Genomic DNA, 17,879 nt, shown 5'->3' with positions numbered 1-17,879 from the left:
CATCAGACGCTGAAGACCATGTTCACAGCGTACTGTCAGGGTTGGCCAAATGATTGGGATAAAGGTGCCCCATTAAATTGTTTGCCATTAGAGATGTTCCAAATAAATCTACTCACTTTACTTCCTTTGAGTTAATATTCGTACATGAAGTGAGAGGTCCTTTGAAATTAATTAAATATAAATTGACAGGACCGAAGTCGGAAATCTCACACCTGGGTTATGTGTATGAGGTGAAGGAGACAGTAGACGGAGTAGGTGAGTTTGCTAAATCGTATCTGAAGAGCACAGCTTAGAGTGAAGCAGGTGGCAGATAAAAACACTGAAACTTTGAAGATTTCCTGTGTGATGACGTATTAGTATTGCCACCAGTGGTAAGAAATCTCTTCAAAGCCAGGTTTAGTGGCCCCTTTCAAGTTAAAAAAAAATGTGGAGTCAGTTAAACTATCGAGTAAAGATACCAGAGATGACAAAAAACTTTATCGAGTATTTCATACGGATGAATAATGCACCAGCCACATTAAAGACTCAGAAACAGAGTTATGGCCATATGAACAAATTGTGCAGCATATCTGTATGATATAGTGATCTTTAGCAAGTGATTAAAAGCTCATATGTTACAGTTGGCTGAGCATGATGAACGATTACAAGAAGCAAACTTGGTAATAAATTAAAGAAAACAGAATTCACGAAGGCAGAGGTGACGTTCTTGGGACATTACATTGGACATGGAAGGTTGACCCCATGGAACAAAAAGACGAAGGGCTTTGAGGAATTTACACAACCATCCTCGAAGAAAGAGGTGCTTCGATTTTTGGAACTGAGTGGATTCTATCGGAAGTTTGTTCCAAACTTCAGCAGCGTATTGGCACCACTGATGGATTTACTAAAGAAGGAAACAGAATTGTGGTGGACAGAACAATGCCAGGAGGCATTTGAGAATTTTAAAGCAGGATTAATCACCACACCAGCTTTAGCTACACCAAATATTCTGAAACCCTTTGAAAATTGTGTTTGATGCTCAGGATATCGGAATCGGAGATGTTTTGATACAGAAAGAGGATGATGGAATTGAATGGCTAATTGGCTACTTGTCAAAAAAACTCAACATCCACCAGAAAAAAAATACAAAATCTCCATTATTGAACAAGAATGATTAAATTTCACACTGGCCTGACAATATTTTAATGTGTATATGACAAACAAATTGTCGGGGATGGTTGTGGACAATGACAAATCTCTCGTATTTTTTGGAATATTTAAAGACCAGAATATGAGACTATTTAATTGGAGTCTTACCTTACCGACTTTAAACCTACAAATTGTACATGCCGTGGCTCCTACAATATGATAGCAGATGGGTTTTCGTGGATTTAAAGGAAAGCAGTGGAGATAAGATTTGACTTATTCCAGTGTTGTATTGGTGTGCAGGATTAATATGAATGATATAACTGAGATTAATACTTTTGTATTTCATATAATTGGGATTAAGAATTAGAGGAAAAGGAATGTAGCCAACTTTTCATTCTGCTGGTTCATTTTATTTTCTGAAGTGGGAAGATGTTATGAAGCCAAAAACATGTATGGGCACTTTAAGACAGATTGGGTTTTGTTGAATAGAAATTAAAGCCACAGATGCCAGCTAAATGTCACACTGTTCCACATGTCACCATGAACTGAGAAATGGATACCTGAGTTTTGGTTGCTGTTTTGACAGCCATTCAAATCCAACCAAAGAGTTTAAATAATGCTCAGGATACCAGAAACCAACAGAATTTGAATATTATTGTTTGGACACCTGGACAGCAATCAAATTATGAGAATTATTATATCATGGGGAGTATATAAACCCAGCATTTTGAAAATAGAGGGAGAGCCACTGCCATCCAACAGCAGAGTTACTGCTGTAGAGCAGGAGTGCTAACTGGCCATCTCAAACACTCTCTATCAAAGACACATGTTCATGCAAACCTACTTGCAGAGGGGCTAGTATTTGTGAATAGTTGTTGTTTAGAGTTCACTATTAAAGTTAAGAAACTAACTTGATAATTTTTGTTTAAATAGTGGAATGTAGGAGATCTGTGTCGTTCTTATTTTAACAGATTACAAGGTGAGGCGAGCTTTTCTGGATGTTTGGGTTTAATTAGCAGAGGGTCCACCTTGTAAATGTCCATCCACGCTAAACCCATTTCCCTGCAGTTGGCCCATATGCTTCCAGTCCTTTCCTATCCACATATTTATACAAATGTTTTTGAAATGTTGTTAATGTACCCCCCTCAACCACATCTGCTGGCAACTCATCTACGTACCGGCCCTCTGTATAAAGAAGTGGCCCCTCATGTTCCCTTTTATTCGTTCCCCTTTAACCTTAAACTGATCCCCTCTAATCCTCGATTCTTTACACCTTGGAAAAAGACTGAGAGCATTAACCCTACCCGTACCCCTTGTGATTTTATACAGCTCTATAAGGACTCCCTCAGTCTGTTACACGCGAAAGAAAAGGTCCTAGCTTGTCCAACCTCTCCCTATAACTCAGACCGTTGGGTCCTGGCAACGTCTTTGTAAATTTCTTCTGCACTCTTTCTAATTTAATAACATCCTCCCCATGACAAGGTGACAAAACTGAACACAATACTCCAAGTGCGGCCTTACCAAAGTCCTGTGTAACTGTAACATAAGGTCCCAACTTCTATACTCAATATCCTGCCTGACCAAGGCCAGTGTGCCAAAAGCCTTCTTCACTTCCTTGTCTACCTGTGACTCCACTCTCAGAGAACCGTGCACCTGAACACCAAGGTCCCTCTGCCCACTGCACCCCTTAAGACCCTCCCATTCACCACGACACTCCTACCTTGATTTGCGTTTCCAAAATGCAAGACCTCACGCTTCTATATTAAATTCCATTTGCCATTTCTCGGCCCATTTCCCACCTGATTAAGGTTCTGCTGCAATTTTTGATAAACATTCTCACTGATCATGCTCCCAATTACTTTAGTGTCATGTGCAAACTTACTAATCATACCTTCCACATTCTCAAGCAAATCATAGATAACAAACAGCAATGGACCAAGCCTCCGGTCTGAAAAACATCCTTCCACTCAACCCTCTGCTTCCTACCATCAAGCCAACTGTGTATCCAATTGGCCAGCTCCCCCGCATTCTACGAGATGTAACCTTCCTGAGCAGCCTGCCATGTGGAACCTTATGAAAGGCCTTACTGAAATCCATAGAGACTACATCTATCACTCTGCCCTCATCAAACGTCCTGGTAACTTCATCAAAGGACGCTAAGAAATTTGGGAGGCATGATATCCCACTCATAAGTCTATGCTGACTGCTCTGAATCAAACCCTGTGCAAGTAATGGGTGCAGTCAATGGTATGCTGTCCTTCATTGTAAGATGATTCGAGTACATAAGTAAAGCCATCTTCCTGCTGTTGTAGAGCCTTGCTGAGAGAGCGTTTGGGGCACTCTGTACAGATTTGATCTCCTTTGTAAGGAATGATCTCCTTACCACAGACACGGGTGATGGTAACATGACGATAGAATAAATAAGCTGAGTGTTTAATCTGTAGAGCTGTGAGAGACGAAGAAATGGTGATGCTGAAACACGAGGAGTGGCAGAGATCACTTATTTCCAAAACAGACATTGACAGGGAGAGAAATTCCATACTTTATCCAGGATTGATTGGTTTGATTTATTGTCACGTGTACCTCAGTACAGGGAAAAACTTTGTTTATGAGCAGTGGAGGAAGATCATAGTAAGCATGGCCAGACAGATCATAGGGTGGAAATAGACTTGGACAGAGTAAGGCATACAGGTTACACTGCACAGGACATGCACTAGACAAGATCAACATGAACAAGATCACCATTATTTGAACTTAGAGAGTCCATTCATCAGTCTAACGTGACTTTCCTAATAGTTTATATGCCTAAATTAACTCTCCCCACGTTATTGTGCAGTCGGCGTGTGAACTCTGTACTGAACGTCAGGTTGAATCGACGTTTTGGGCATAAGACATTCATCAGGAATCACCAAAAATTACCTGATTCTGCCCCCGTGTAAGTGTATTGAGTTTGGAATGGCCTCCTGCTGTTCCTGTGTAAGTGACTCAAGGGAGTGATTGGCTTCCACCTCGTCCGATTGGACAGGGCCAAGGGCCTGACTGGTTAACCCTGGTTCCTGTTTGACAGCTCATTGTACTGACTCATGTAACAATGCTGCAGCTTTAAGAGGTTATTTTGTCCTGGTTTATTTTGTGAGAGAGATTGAACAATTGTTACCAAGCTTGCCAGTTAAGACCACTTGAGTAACAGCTAGGGAGGCCTAAGGTTAATTTTGATGCAGCCTGAATGGGGGTGGCCAGCTCTCACAGTTTAGGATCTCTGGGTTTTGGTTTCTCAGTAACATCAGAAACTATTGGAGTCTCCACAGAGTTGGAAACTTCATTTAAAGTCTTCTGGCTGCTACCCTCTCTGAAATTTCTCTTGATACTGTTTTTAATTCTTGGATTGAAGAAATATTTGTGACAATCTGTGTCTGAATATTTCTTTTTGCCAAGGGTTGTGTTTATGGGATTTCCCTATATTGGAACAGTTCATCAGTAATAGTTCCTAGATCAATTATTCTGTTAAGCTGTCCAATAGAATTACGTTATTCTAAATTCCTCTTTCTTTGGTTTCCTTTTCTCTTTCGTGTTTAAGTAGATGGTGTTTTGCTTCACACCGAGTAGTTTGACCAGTCACATTGCATCTGGAACAGACACTTTACATTTCCTTTAAAATAAGAAAACATTAGAATCTAGGCTACCGCCTTCAAATATTTTCGAGGGGCTCTGGTGAGCTCCATCACACTAGACTCCTTCTCTTCCTGAGTAATAGGCTGGAGGCACTGAATGGGCTGAACCTGTTCTTCTCCAATAGTGTCAAAGGGCTGAATGGCTTCCTCATATTCCTGTGAAACCAGCGTGAGGCGATGAATGAACTCTTGTTTTACTGGGGCAATGTGCAGTGCCCACCAGTGCTGTTACATGAATGTTACGGACACTTTAACAGCACAAGTCTCAATGGAGTCTGGATTCTGCGAGTTACGGACAAAGAACAGTTCAGGAGCTGACGGGGGACAAAATGTTCTGAACATTGTGGAATCTTCAGCGACCATCCCCACTTCTGATCTTATGGTGGGGAGGGTGGAGGAGGGGAGACGTTGATGAAGCAGCTGAAGATATTTGTGAAGAGGAAGCTACCCAGAGGAACTTGCACAGAGGTGCCCCAGGACTGAGATAATGACCATCTTCCTTTGTGCCATGTTTGACCCCAAAACAATGGAGAGGTTACTCTGATTCCCATTAAGTTCAGTTTTGTTAAGCTCCTTGATGTCAACAGAAGTCAACCACAGCCTTGACATCGGGGCCAGTCATTTTTGCCTGAACCCTTGCCTCAACCTCTTTTGTTCACATCAATAGGCCTTGACATAGGAGCAGCAAGTGTTTTCTTCAAACAGGTGGGATTCAATGTCAGGATTTCTCTCCTCAAGGGTGTTCGGGGAGCTAGATGACTGAACATAATTGAAGAGGAGGTGTATGGAAATTGACCTGTCAGAGAGTTGAGGGCTATGAAGAATTGGATATGAAAGAGGATTTGAGACGAAGAGCAGATCAGTCATGATCTTAACGAAGGACAAGGCAGGTTTGGGGAGTGAACAACATGCCCCTGTTTCTGATGTTCTCCCATTCTGTTATTGGAAAGTTAGTGGGTGTTATTTTCATGAATGTTCTGTTATTGAATGTTGCAGACAGGGAGACCAGAGGATTTTGTGAGCCATCCCTGAGTGAGGTATGTGGGCTGTATTCACACTGAATCTGGGTGTACAACATGATCAACAAATAAAGCACAAGTTGCAGAGAGGGAAAGCTCTGTGAAGAGAGATGAGGGGCCTCTTTCCTACCCAGCCTGGGTTTTCCAATTACATTCCCAATTCACTTCAAACCGCGTGGGACAGTACTGAGGGGCTGAATGGTCTCCTGTGTTTCTGTGCAACCGGTTATAGGAGTAAGTAGACTCCAACTGTTCCTGTCTAGTAGGTTTGAGGGGCTGAATGGAACACAGGAACATGGGAGTGAGGAGCAGGAGTGGGTCATTAGATACTTTGAACCTTCTCCACCAGGCACTAAAATTGTAGCTGATCAAGTTGTGGTCTCAGCTCCACTTTCCTGTCTGCGCCCCATTGTGCATGACTCACTTCTCTGTCAAATATTTAACTAACGCAGCTTTCAATCAATGTGAACATAGAGACACGATAACCTTCCACTGAAAATAATTCGACTTGAAAAGAATTCCTTTCAGAATTGTTCGTCATCCCTCTTATAGAATCAGAGAGTCATACAGAATGGAAACAGGCTCATTAGTCCAATCTGTTCACTCCGATCAGATATCAAATCTGATTTAGTCCCATTTGCCAGCATTTGGCCAATATTCCTCCTGTGATTGTACCTGCCTTGACCACTTCCTCTGACTGCACTTTCTGTACACACACCACTCTCTGTGTGAATTATTTACCTTCAGGTCCCTTCTAAATCATTCGCCCTTTCTCCTGCAACCTATGCTGTCTTGTTCTGGACTCGCCTATCCTTGGGAGTAGAACATGGCTGTTCAGAATATCCAGGCCTCTGATGATTTTATAAACCTCTTTAATGTTGCCTTTCAACCTCTGACACTCCATGGGGAAATACCTCAACGTAATCAGCCTCTCCCTATAGCTCAGGCCTCAAGTCCTGGAACATACATGTAAGACATTTCTGCAGAAAACCGAGTTGTTCGCAGTATTCTTAAAGCGGCCTCACCAACATCCTGTATAGATGCAACATGCCACCACAACTCCTATACTCAATGCTCTGACTGATTAAGGTAAATGTGCCAAATGTGTTCAGCACCACTCTGTCTACCTGCGACTCACTGCTACAGGTAATCATGTACGTAAACATCAGAAAGTTAACATGATGGTAGTGCCAGCAGATAGGAGGACCAGTGATACATTGATCATCATTGAGATTAGATTGTGTTGGGAACATGAGCTTAACATGTCAGGAAGTGAAATCAAATCAATGGGTTCAGGGTAGTTATTATACAAAATAACGGATAGCCCAGGGTGAGTTACAGCCTGGAATCTAATTTGAGGGGCTCAGATTGGATAATATATAGAATAACAGATAGCCCAGGGTGAGTAACAGCCTGGAATCTAATTGAGGGGTTCAGGGTGGTTTATATACAGAATAACAGATAGCACAGAGTGAGTCACAGCCTGGAATCTAATCGAGGAGTTCAGGGTGGTTGATATACAGAATAACAGCCTGGAGTGTGTTACAGCTTGGAAATGAATCGAGGGATTTAGGATTGTTTATGTACAGAATAACAGATACCCTGGAGTTAGTTACAGCCTAGAATCTAATCGAGGGGTTCAGGGAGTTTTAGATACAGAATAACAGATAGCCCGGTGTGAGTTACAGCCTGGAATCTAATCGAGGGATATGTTAACCTTTTTATGTGAAATAACTTGTAACTGGGAGTGAGTCACAAAGTGCACTATTGGCCAACTGGTTGCAAACCTTGACTCAAATAAACATAATGCAGTCACAAACTACACAACTTTAGTGACTCCCAACTTTCCTAGTTTGAGGACTATCCTCCTCTGTTTTCCACTTTCACTGAAAGTATTAATATACCTTTTATACTGCACTGCCATTCTGGTTACAGTGCTACCTATCTCTCACTGTCTCATTTATCTTCAATCCTGTTGAAAGATACTTAAACCAACAGATGCACAAATTTCCAGAAAGAGTTTTGTTCAATTGCAGGTGCATTACTTTCTTTTATTTGTAGACAACACACAATTTGAACCCACAGAGGGTCAGTGTGGAATTTGAAAAACCCTTCAATTTGGGATGAGACCTCGCCAGGCAGGATTCTGATCCAACGCTGCAAATCTACAATTCAGTGACTGAGCTCTATCAGGTTTTGTATATTATGTTTCTTCATGTATTAGGAGCTTGGAAAGTAAGGCAGACCTTACTGGAATGTCACATTGTCTCTCCGCATTCACTGTAAACAGGTTCTGGGATTTGCATTTTAATCCCCTTCAAAGAGCTGTCTCCATTTCCTATCTCTGCTAGCATCAATGAATGGAAATGGCTTTTGACACATTGCCCCCTCTCCCTTGCTGAAAGTATTCCTGACACAAATCAGTCAGGCAGTCATTTTAGATTTGTCCACAGCCACCATTTTATATCAACAAAATGATGACATTGAGTTTATAAATAAGGAAAAACAAGAGAGACTGGCAACATCAATACAGTTTGAAAATATATAAAACATTGAACACGCACACAGAATCACACATAAACGTGCATACACAGACACACAGAATCACACGCACAGAGGTGGAGACACCTTTCAGGAGCTGTCGCCATTTCCTATCTTACAAGGGAATTCATGTTATAATGATGCATTCATGCAGGACAAGAAACAGCTTTTGAGACATTCCCCATTGTGACAGGAATTCAGCGACAATCTCAAACTTTGAGATATGTAACAGGACAGAAATGTACAGCAGCTTTCTGTGTTCCTGCTCCCAATGTAACACTTGACCATTTAGTTTATCTTGTCTTCGATCTGACATCCAACAAGGATCACTTCACAGATCCAATAACAGATCCCCAGGAGTGAGTTCCAGACTGGAATCTAATTGAAGGGTTTAGGGTTTACATACAGCATATGAGATACCCATAGGTGAGGGACAGAGTGAAATCTAATCGAGGGGTTCAGCGTGGTTTACAAACAGAATAACAGATAGCAAGTCGTGAGTCACAAAATCGCAGAGTTATACAGTCATAGAGATGTACAGCATGGAAACAGACCCTTTGGTCCAACCCATCTATGCAGACCAGATATCATAACCTACTCTAGTCTCTTTTTAAAGCACTTGGCCCATCTCCCTCCAAACCTTCCCATTCATATACCCATCGAGCTGTATTTTAAATGTTGCAATTCTACCAGCCTCCACCACTTCCTCTGACAGTTCATTCCATTCATGTATCACCCTCTGAGTGAACAAGTTGCCCCTTAGGTCTCTTTCATATTACCTCTCACACTAAACCTATGCCCCCTAGTTCTGCACTCCCCACCCGAAGGAAAAGACTTTGTCTATTTATCCTATCCATGCCCGTCATGATTTTATAAACCTTGATAAGGTCACCCCTCAGCCTCTGATGCTCCAGGGTAAACAACCCCAGCCTATTCACCCTCTACCTGTAGCTCAAATCCTCTAACCCTGGCATCCTGCTTGTAAGTCTTTTCTGAACCCTTCCAAGTTTCACAACATCCTTCCGATAGGAAGGAGACCAGAATTGCACGCCATATTCCAACAGTGGCCTCACCCATGTCCAGTCCAGCCACAACATGACCTCTCAATGCCTATACTCAAAACACTGACCAAAAAAGGAAAGCATACCAAACGCTGACTACATTATCTTATCCACCTGCCACTCTACTTTCAAGGAGCTATGAACCTGCACTTGAAAGTCTCTTTGTTCAGCAACTCTCCCTCAGACCTTACCATTAAGTGTATAAATCCTGCTCAAATTTGCTTTCCCAAAATGCAGCGCCTCATGTTTATCTAAATTGAACTCCATCAAGTGGAATAGAATTGAAGGTTTTGGGGTGTTTTTGAAACATGCCAGTCACACATAGATGGAAGTGAGTTACACGTTGGAATCTAATTGAGAGGGTTCCGGGTGATTCATATAATCCCGACAGTGGGGAAACAAGCCCTTCAGCCCAACAAGACCACACTGACCCTCAGAAGAATAACCCATCCAGACCCATTTCCCCACATTTACCCCTGACTAATGCAACTCAACTACACATCCCTGAATATATGGGCAATTTTAACAGGGTTTGGATTGGATGGTTAATATACAGACTAACAGATACCCAGGAGTGTGATATAGACTGGAATCTAATCAAAGGATTGAGGTGTCTAATGTGCAGAGCCCCTTAAAATTGGATGTCAGTTACAGATTGGAATTTTATCAAGGGAATTCGGGACAATGATGTGAACAATAACAGATACCCCAGAGTGAGTTACAGACTGGAATCTAATCGAGGGTTTCAGGGTGGTTTATATGCAGAATAACAGGTAGCCCGGAGTGAGTTATAGAGTCATAGAATCATAGAGATGTACAGCATGGAAACAGACCCTTTGGTCCAACCTGTCAATGCTGACCAGATATCCCAACCCAATCTAGTCCCAACTTCCAGCACCCGGCCCATATCCCTCCAAATCCTTCCTATTCATATACTCATCCAAATTCCTCTTAAATGTTGCAATTGTACAAGCCTCCACCACTTTTCTGACAGCTCACTCCATACACGTACCACCTTCTGTGTGAAAAAGTTGTCCCTTAGGTCTCTTTCATATCTTTCCCCTCTCAAACAAAACCTATGCCCTCTAGTTTTGGACTCCTTTACCCCAGGGTAAACCTCGATAAGTTCACCACTCAGCCTCCGACACTCCAGGGAAAACAGCCCCAGAATGTTCAGCCTCTCCCTGTAGCTCAAATCCTCCAACCCTGGCAACCTCCTTGTAAATCTTTTCTGAACCCTTTCAAGTTTCACAACATCTTTCCGTTAGGAAGGAGACCAGAATTGCACGCAATATTCCAAGAGTGACCTAACCAATGTCCTGTACAGCCGCAACATGACCTCCCAACTCCTGTACTCAATACTCTGACCAATAAAGGAAAGCATACCAAATGCCTTCTTCACTATCCTATCTACCTGCGACTCCACTTTCAAGGAGCTATGAACCAGCATTCCAAGGTCTCTTTGTACAGCAACACACCCTAGGACCTTACCATTAAATGTAGAAGTCCTACTAAGACTTGCTTTCCCAAAATGCAGCACCTCGCATTTGTCAGAATTAAACTCCATCTGCCACTTCTCAGCCCATTGGCCTATCTGGTCCAGATCCTGTTGTAATCTGAGGAAACGCTCTTCGCTGTCTACGACACCTGCAATTTTGGTGTCATCTGCAAACTTAATAACTGTACCTCTTCTGCTCGCATCCAAATCATTTATATAAATGACAAAAAGTAGAGGGCCCAACATTGATCCTTGTGGCACTCCACTGGTCACAGGCCTCCAGTCTGAAAAACAACCCTCCACACCACCCTCTGTCTTCTACCTTTGAGCCAGTTCTGTATCTAAATGGCTACTTCTCCCTGTATTCCATGAGATCTAACCTGCTAATCAGTCTCCCATGGGGAACCTTGTCGAACGCCTTACTGAAGTCCATATAGATCACATCTACTGTTTTGCCCTCATAGATCTTCTTTGTTACTTCTTCAAAAAACTCAATCAAGTTTGTGAGACATGATTTCCCACGCACAAAGCCATGTTGAGTATCCTGAATCGTTCCTTGTATTTCCAACTTCATGTACATCCTATCCCTCAGGATTCCCTCCAACAACTTGCCCACCATCGAGGTCAGGCTGACCGGTCTATAGTTCCCTGGCTTGTCTTTACCACACTTCCTAAACAGTGGCCCACGTTTGCTAACCTCCAGGCTTCCAGCATCCCACCTGTGACTATCGATGATACAAATATCTCAGTAAGAGGCCCAGCAATCACTTCTCTAAGCTTCCCACAGAGTTCTCGGGTACACCTGATCAGGTGCTGGGGATTTATCCACCTTTAACCATTTCAAGACATCCAGCACTTCTTCTTCTGTATATCTGCAACATTTTGCAAGATGTCACCATCGATTTCCCTGCAGTCTATATCTTCCATATCCTTTTCCACAGTAAATACTGATGCAAAATATTCATTTAATATCTCCCCCATTTTCTGTGGCTCCACTCAAAGGCTGCCTTACTGATCTTAGAGGGGCCTATTCTCTCCCTAGTTATCTTTGTCCTTAATATATTTGTAAAAACCCTTTGGAATCTCCTTAATTCTATTTGCCAAAGCTATCTCATGTCCACGTTTTGCCCTCTTGATTTCCCTCTTAAGTGTACTCCAATTTCCTTTGTACTCTTCTAAGGATTTACTCGATCTATCCTGTCTATACCTGACATACGCTTCTTTCTTTTTCTGAACGAAATCCTCAGTTTCTTTAGTCAGCCAGCATTCCCTTTAACTACCAGCCTTCCCTTTCAACCCTGACAGGAAGTTACTGCCTGGAATCTAATCGAGGTGTTCAGGGTGGGTTATATACAGAAGAACAGATAGCCTGGAGTGTGTTACAGCCTTGAATCTAATTGAGGGGTTCAGAGTGGTTTATACAGAGAATAACAGATAGTCCAGAGTGATTTTCAGCCTGGAATCTAATTGAGGGGTTCAGAGTGGTTTATATACAGAATAACAGATAGTCCAGAGTGAGTTACAGCCTGGAATGTAATAGAGGGGTTCCGGGTGGTTTATATACAGAATAACAGATACCCTGGACTGAGTTACGGCCTGGAATCTAATCGAGGGGTTCAAGGAGGTTAGCATACAGAATAACAGATAGCCCAGGGTGTGTTACAGCCTGGAATCTAATTGAGGGGTTCAGGGTGGTTTATATACAGAATAACAGATAGACCAGAGTGAGTTACAGCGTGGAATCTATTCAATGTCTGTTCACTTTAAGATAGGATGGGTTTTGCTGAATCGAAAGTACAGCCACAGATGCCAGCTAAAGGTCAGACTGTTCCAAATGAAAAATTAGCTGGGAAATGGAAGCCTGAGTTTTGGTTGCTGTTTTGACAGCAAATCAAATGCAATCAAAGACTTTAAATAATGCACAGAATATCAGAATTCAATGAAATTTGAATATTATTGTTCGTACACCTGGAAAGCAATCAAATTATGAGAATTATTGTATCATGGGAAGTATATATTCCCAGCATTTTGAACACTAGAGGGAGAGCCGCTGGTCATCCAATAGCAGAGTAACTGCTGTAGAGCAGGAGTTTCATCTGACCATATCAAACACTGTCTATCAAAGATACATGTTCATGTAAACCTACTTGCATTTAAAAAAAAACATGACCCAGGGAAATCAGCAGCTGAAAGAGTGAACACAACGGGGAAGATAGAGACTGTATGGTCTTGAGATTGTAACGTTTAATATGTGGGTTGTTGCAACAGCATATTTTTACAGAGTTGGAGTCAGATAGTAAGTAGGTAAGAAAAGAGGGGCTTGTATTTGAGAATAGTTTTTGTTTAATGTTCACTATTAAAGTTAAGAAACTAACTTGCTAATTTTTGTTTAAATAGTGGAATGTAGGAGATCTGTGTCGCTCATATGTTAACAGATTACGATGTGAGGAGAGCTTTTCTGGGTGATTGGTTTTAATTAACAACGGGGTTCGACTCCACCTTGTAAATGTCCATTCCCACTAACCCCATTTCCCTCTGTTGGCCCATACCCTTCCAGTCCTTTCCTATCCACATATTTATCCAAATGCTTTTGAAATGTTGTTCATGTACTCCCCTTAGCCACATCTTCTGGCAGCTCATCCACGTACCAGCCATTTATGTAAATAAGTGGTCCCTCAGGTTCCCTTTTATTCCTTCCCCTTTAACCTTAAACTGATCCCCTCTCGTCTTCGATTCTCTAAACTTTGGAAAAGACTGAGAGCATTCACCCTATCCATATCCCTCATGATCTTATACAGCTCTATAAGGTCCCCGCTTAGTCTCCTACACTCTAAAGAAAAGTTCCGAGCTTGTCCAACCTCTCTCTATAATTCAGACCATTGGGTCCTGGCAACGTCCTTGTAAATTTCTTCTGCACTCTTTCTAATTACATTATATCCTCCCTATAACAAGTTGACAAAACTGAACACAATACTCCAAGTGCGTCCTTACCAAAATCCTGTGTAACTGCAACATAAATTCCCAACTTCTATACTCAATGTCCTGCCTGACGAAGGCCAGTGTGCCAAAAGCCTTCTTCACTGGCCTGCCTACCTGTGACTCCACTCTCAGGGAACCGTGCACCTGAATTCCAAGGTCTCTATGCCCACTACACCCCTTAAGGCCCGCACATTCACTGTGAAACACCTACCTTGATTTGAGATTCCAAACTGCAAGACCTCACACATCTATATTAAATTCCATTTGCCATTTCTCAGCCCATTTCCCCACCTGATTAATGTCCTGCTGCAATTTCTGATAAACGTCCTCACTGATCATGCTCCCACATATTTTAGTGTAATCTGCAAAGTTACTAATCATACCTTCTACATTCTCAACCAAATCATAGATAACAAACAGCTATGGACCCAGCCTCCTGTCTAACAAGCATCCTTCCACTAAACCCTCTGCTTCCTATCAACAAGCCAACTGTGTATACAATTGGCCAGTTCCCCCAGTATTCTACGTGATGGAACTTTCCAGAGCAGCCTGCCATGTGGAACCTCATCAAAGGCCTTACTGAAATCCATAGAGACTACGTCTATCACTCTGCCCTCATCAAACGGCCTGGTAACTTCATCAAAGCTCTCTAAGAAATTTGGGAAGCATGATCTCCCATTCACAAGTCTATGCTGACTGCTCTGAATCAAACCCTGTGTAAGTAATGGGTGCAGTCAATGGTATGCTGTCCTTCATTGTAAGATGATGCGAGTACATACTTAAAGCCATCTTCCTGCTGTTGTAAAGCCTTGCTGAGAGAGCATTTGGTGCACTCTCTACAGATTTGATCTCCTTTGTAAGGACTGATCTCCGTACCACAGATAAGGGTGATGGTAACATGAGGATAGAGTGAATCAGCTGAGTGTTTAATCTGTAGAGCTGTGAGAGACGAAGAACTGGTGATGCTGAAACACGAGGAGTGGCAGCGATCACTTATTTCCAAAACAGACATTGACAGGGAGAGAAATTCCATACTTTATCCAGGATTGATTGGTTTGATTTATTGTCACGTGTACCTCAGTACAGGGAAACACTTTGTTTATGAGCAGTGGAGGAAGATCATAGTAAGCATGGCCAGACAGATCATAGGGTGGAAATAGACTTGGACAGAGTAAGGCATACAGGTTATACTGAACAGGACATGCACTCGACAAGATCAACATGAACAAGATCACCATTATTTGAACTTAGAGAGTACATTCATCAGTCTAACGTGACTTTCCTAATAGTTTATATGCCTAAATTAACTCTCCCCACGTTATTGTGCAGTCGGCGTGTGAACTCTGTACTGAACGTCAGGTTGCTCACAATCCCCAACAGCAGCCACAATACCTTCCATCTGAAACAGGTAGCCATTCCCACCAGCTTCCACCCTACATAGAGAACACCAGGCTGTCTTCGTGGAGATGGAAGATGCGTTCTAGAGACTTCACACAAGACATATGGCTTCCCTCCTCAACACTAGAAAACCACGTTAAAGTCCCACTTGTGTATCATGAGCGACAGAGCCAGGAGGAAAAACGTGGACCAGTCTGTCTGTGCAGCCTCTGCCCCACTTGTTCATCATGTTAGAGCATCATTTAGGAGACACTTAAGACTGCTGATGCTGGAGATCAGAGTAGAGAGTCGATTGCTGGAAAAGCACAGCAGGTCAGGCAGCATCCTTGAAGCAGGGGAATCGACGTTTTGGGCATAAAACATTCAGCAGTAATCAGCATAAATTACATCATTCTGCCCCCGTGTAAGTGCATTGAGGTGGGAATGGCCTCCTACTGTTTCTGTGTCAGTGGCTCAATGGACTGACTGGCTTCTTTCTCTTCCAATTGGACAGGGCCAAGGGCCGGACTGGGTTTCCCCTGGTTCCTGTTTGACAGCTCGATGTACTGACAAGTGTGATGGTGCTGCAGCTTTAAGAGGTTATTTTGTCCGGGTTTCTTTTATGAGAGAGATTGAACGATTGTTACCAAGCTGGCTAGTTAAGACCACTTGAGAAAACAGCTAACTAGGCCTTAGGTTAATATTAATGCAGCCTGAATGGGTGTGGCCAGCTGTCACAGATTAGTATGAGTGGGTTTTGGATTCTCAGTAACATCAAAAATTATAGATTTGGAAGCATCAGTGAATGTCTCCTGGTTGCTACTCTCTCTGAATTTTCTCTTGATGCTGTTTTTAATTCCTGGATTGGAGAAATATTTATGACAAACTGTGTCTGAATTTTCCTTTCTGCCAGGGGCTGTGTTTATGGGATTTTCCTATGTTGGAATAGTTCATTAGTAATGGCTCCAAGATCTATTATTCTGTTAACTTGGCCAATAGAATTACGTTATTCTAAATTCCTCTTTCTGTGGTTTTATTTCTTCTTTCGTGTTGAAGTAAATGGTATTTTGCTTCACACCTAGTAGTTTGACCAGTCACATGGCATCTGGGACAGAAAATTTACATTTCCTTGAAAATAAGAAAATATTAGAGTCTAGGCTATTGCCGTTAAATATTTTCGAGGGGCTCTGGTTTGGTCCATCACACGAGGCTCCATCCCTTCCTGAGTAATAGGCTGGAGGCACTGAATGGACTGTCCCTGTTCTACTCTAGTACTGTCAATGGGCTGAACGACTTCCTCATATTCCTGTGAAACCAGCGTGAGGTGCTGAATGAACTCTTGTTTTACTGTGGAAATGTGCAGTCTCAGGCAGTGCTGTTCCATGAATGTTACGGACCATTTAACAGCACAAGTCTCAATGGAGCCTGGGTCTTGCTGCACATGGACACAGACCAGTTCACCAGCTGACGGTGGACAAAACGTTCTGAACATTGTGGAATCTTCATTGACCATCCCCACTTCTGATCTTATGGTGTGGAGGGTGAGGGTGGGGAGACATTGATGAAGCAGCTGAAGCTGTTTGTGAAGGGGAAGCTACCCTGAGGATCTCCCACAGAGCTCACCCAGGACTGAGATGGTTAACATCTTCCTTTGTGCCATGTTTGACACCAAACACTGGACAGTTCAGTCTGATTCCCATAAGTCCAGCTCCTTGATGTCAACAGAAGTCAACCATTGCCTTGATATCGGGGCCAGTCATTTTTACCTGAACCCTTGTCTCAACCTCTTTTGTTCGCCTCAATAAACCATGATATAGGACCAGCACGTGTTTTCTTCAAACAGGTGGTATTGAATGTCAGGATTTCTCTTCTCAAGAGTGTTCCAGGAGCTAGATGACTGAAAGTATTTGAAGAGGAAATAGATGGATATTGACCTGTCAGAGAGTTGAGGGCTATGAAGAATTGGGTATGAAAGAGGATTTGAGGCCAGAAGCAGATCAGCCATGATCTTAGTGAAGGACAAGGCAGGTTTGGGGAGTGAACGACCTGCCCCTTTTTCTGATGTTCTCACATTCTGTTATTGGAAAGTTAGTGGATGTTATTTTTATGAATGTTCTGGTATTGCATATTGCAGTCAGTGAGACCAGATGATTTTGTGAGCCATCTCTGGGTGAGGTATGTGGGCTGTATTCACAGTGAATCTGGGTCTACAACATGACAAACAAATGGAGCACAAGTTGCAGATAGGGGAAGCTTTCTAAAGCGAGATGAGGGGCCTCTTTCATACCCAGCCTGGATTTTCCAATTACATTTACCAAATCACATCAAACCGTGTGGGACAGTCTTGAGGGACTGATTGGTCTCCTCTGTTTCTATGCACCAGGTTTTAGGAGTAAGTAGCCCCCAACTGTTCCTGTCTAGCAGGTATGAGGGGCTGAATGAAACACAGGAACATGGGACTGAGGAGCAGGAGTGGGTCATGAGATACTTTGAGCCTACTCCGCCAGGCAGTAAGATTGTGGCTGATCAGGTTGGGGTCTCAGCCCCACTTCCCTGTCTATATCCCATTATCCGTGACTCACTTCCCTGTCAAATATTTAACTAA

Source organism: Chiloscyllium punctatum, chromosome 21 (assembly GCF_047496795.1).
Source record: "Chiloscyllium punctatum isolate Juve2018m chromosome 21, sChiPun1.3, whole genome shotgun sequence".
Classification (NCBI taxonomy): Eukaryota; Metazoa; Chordata; class Chondrichthyes; order Orectolobiformes; family Hemiscylliidae; genus Chiloscyllium; species Chiloscyllium punctatum.
Note: the sequence above shows the minus strand (reverse complement) of the source record.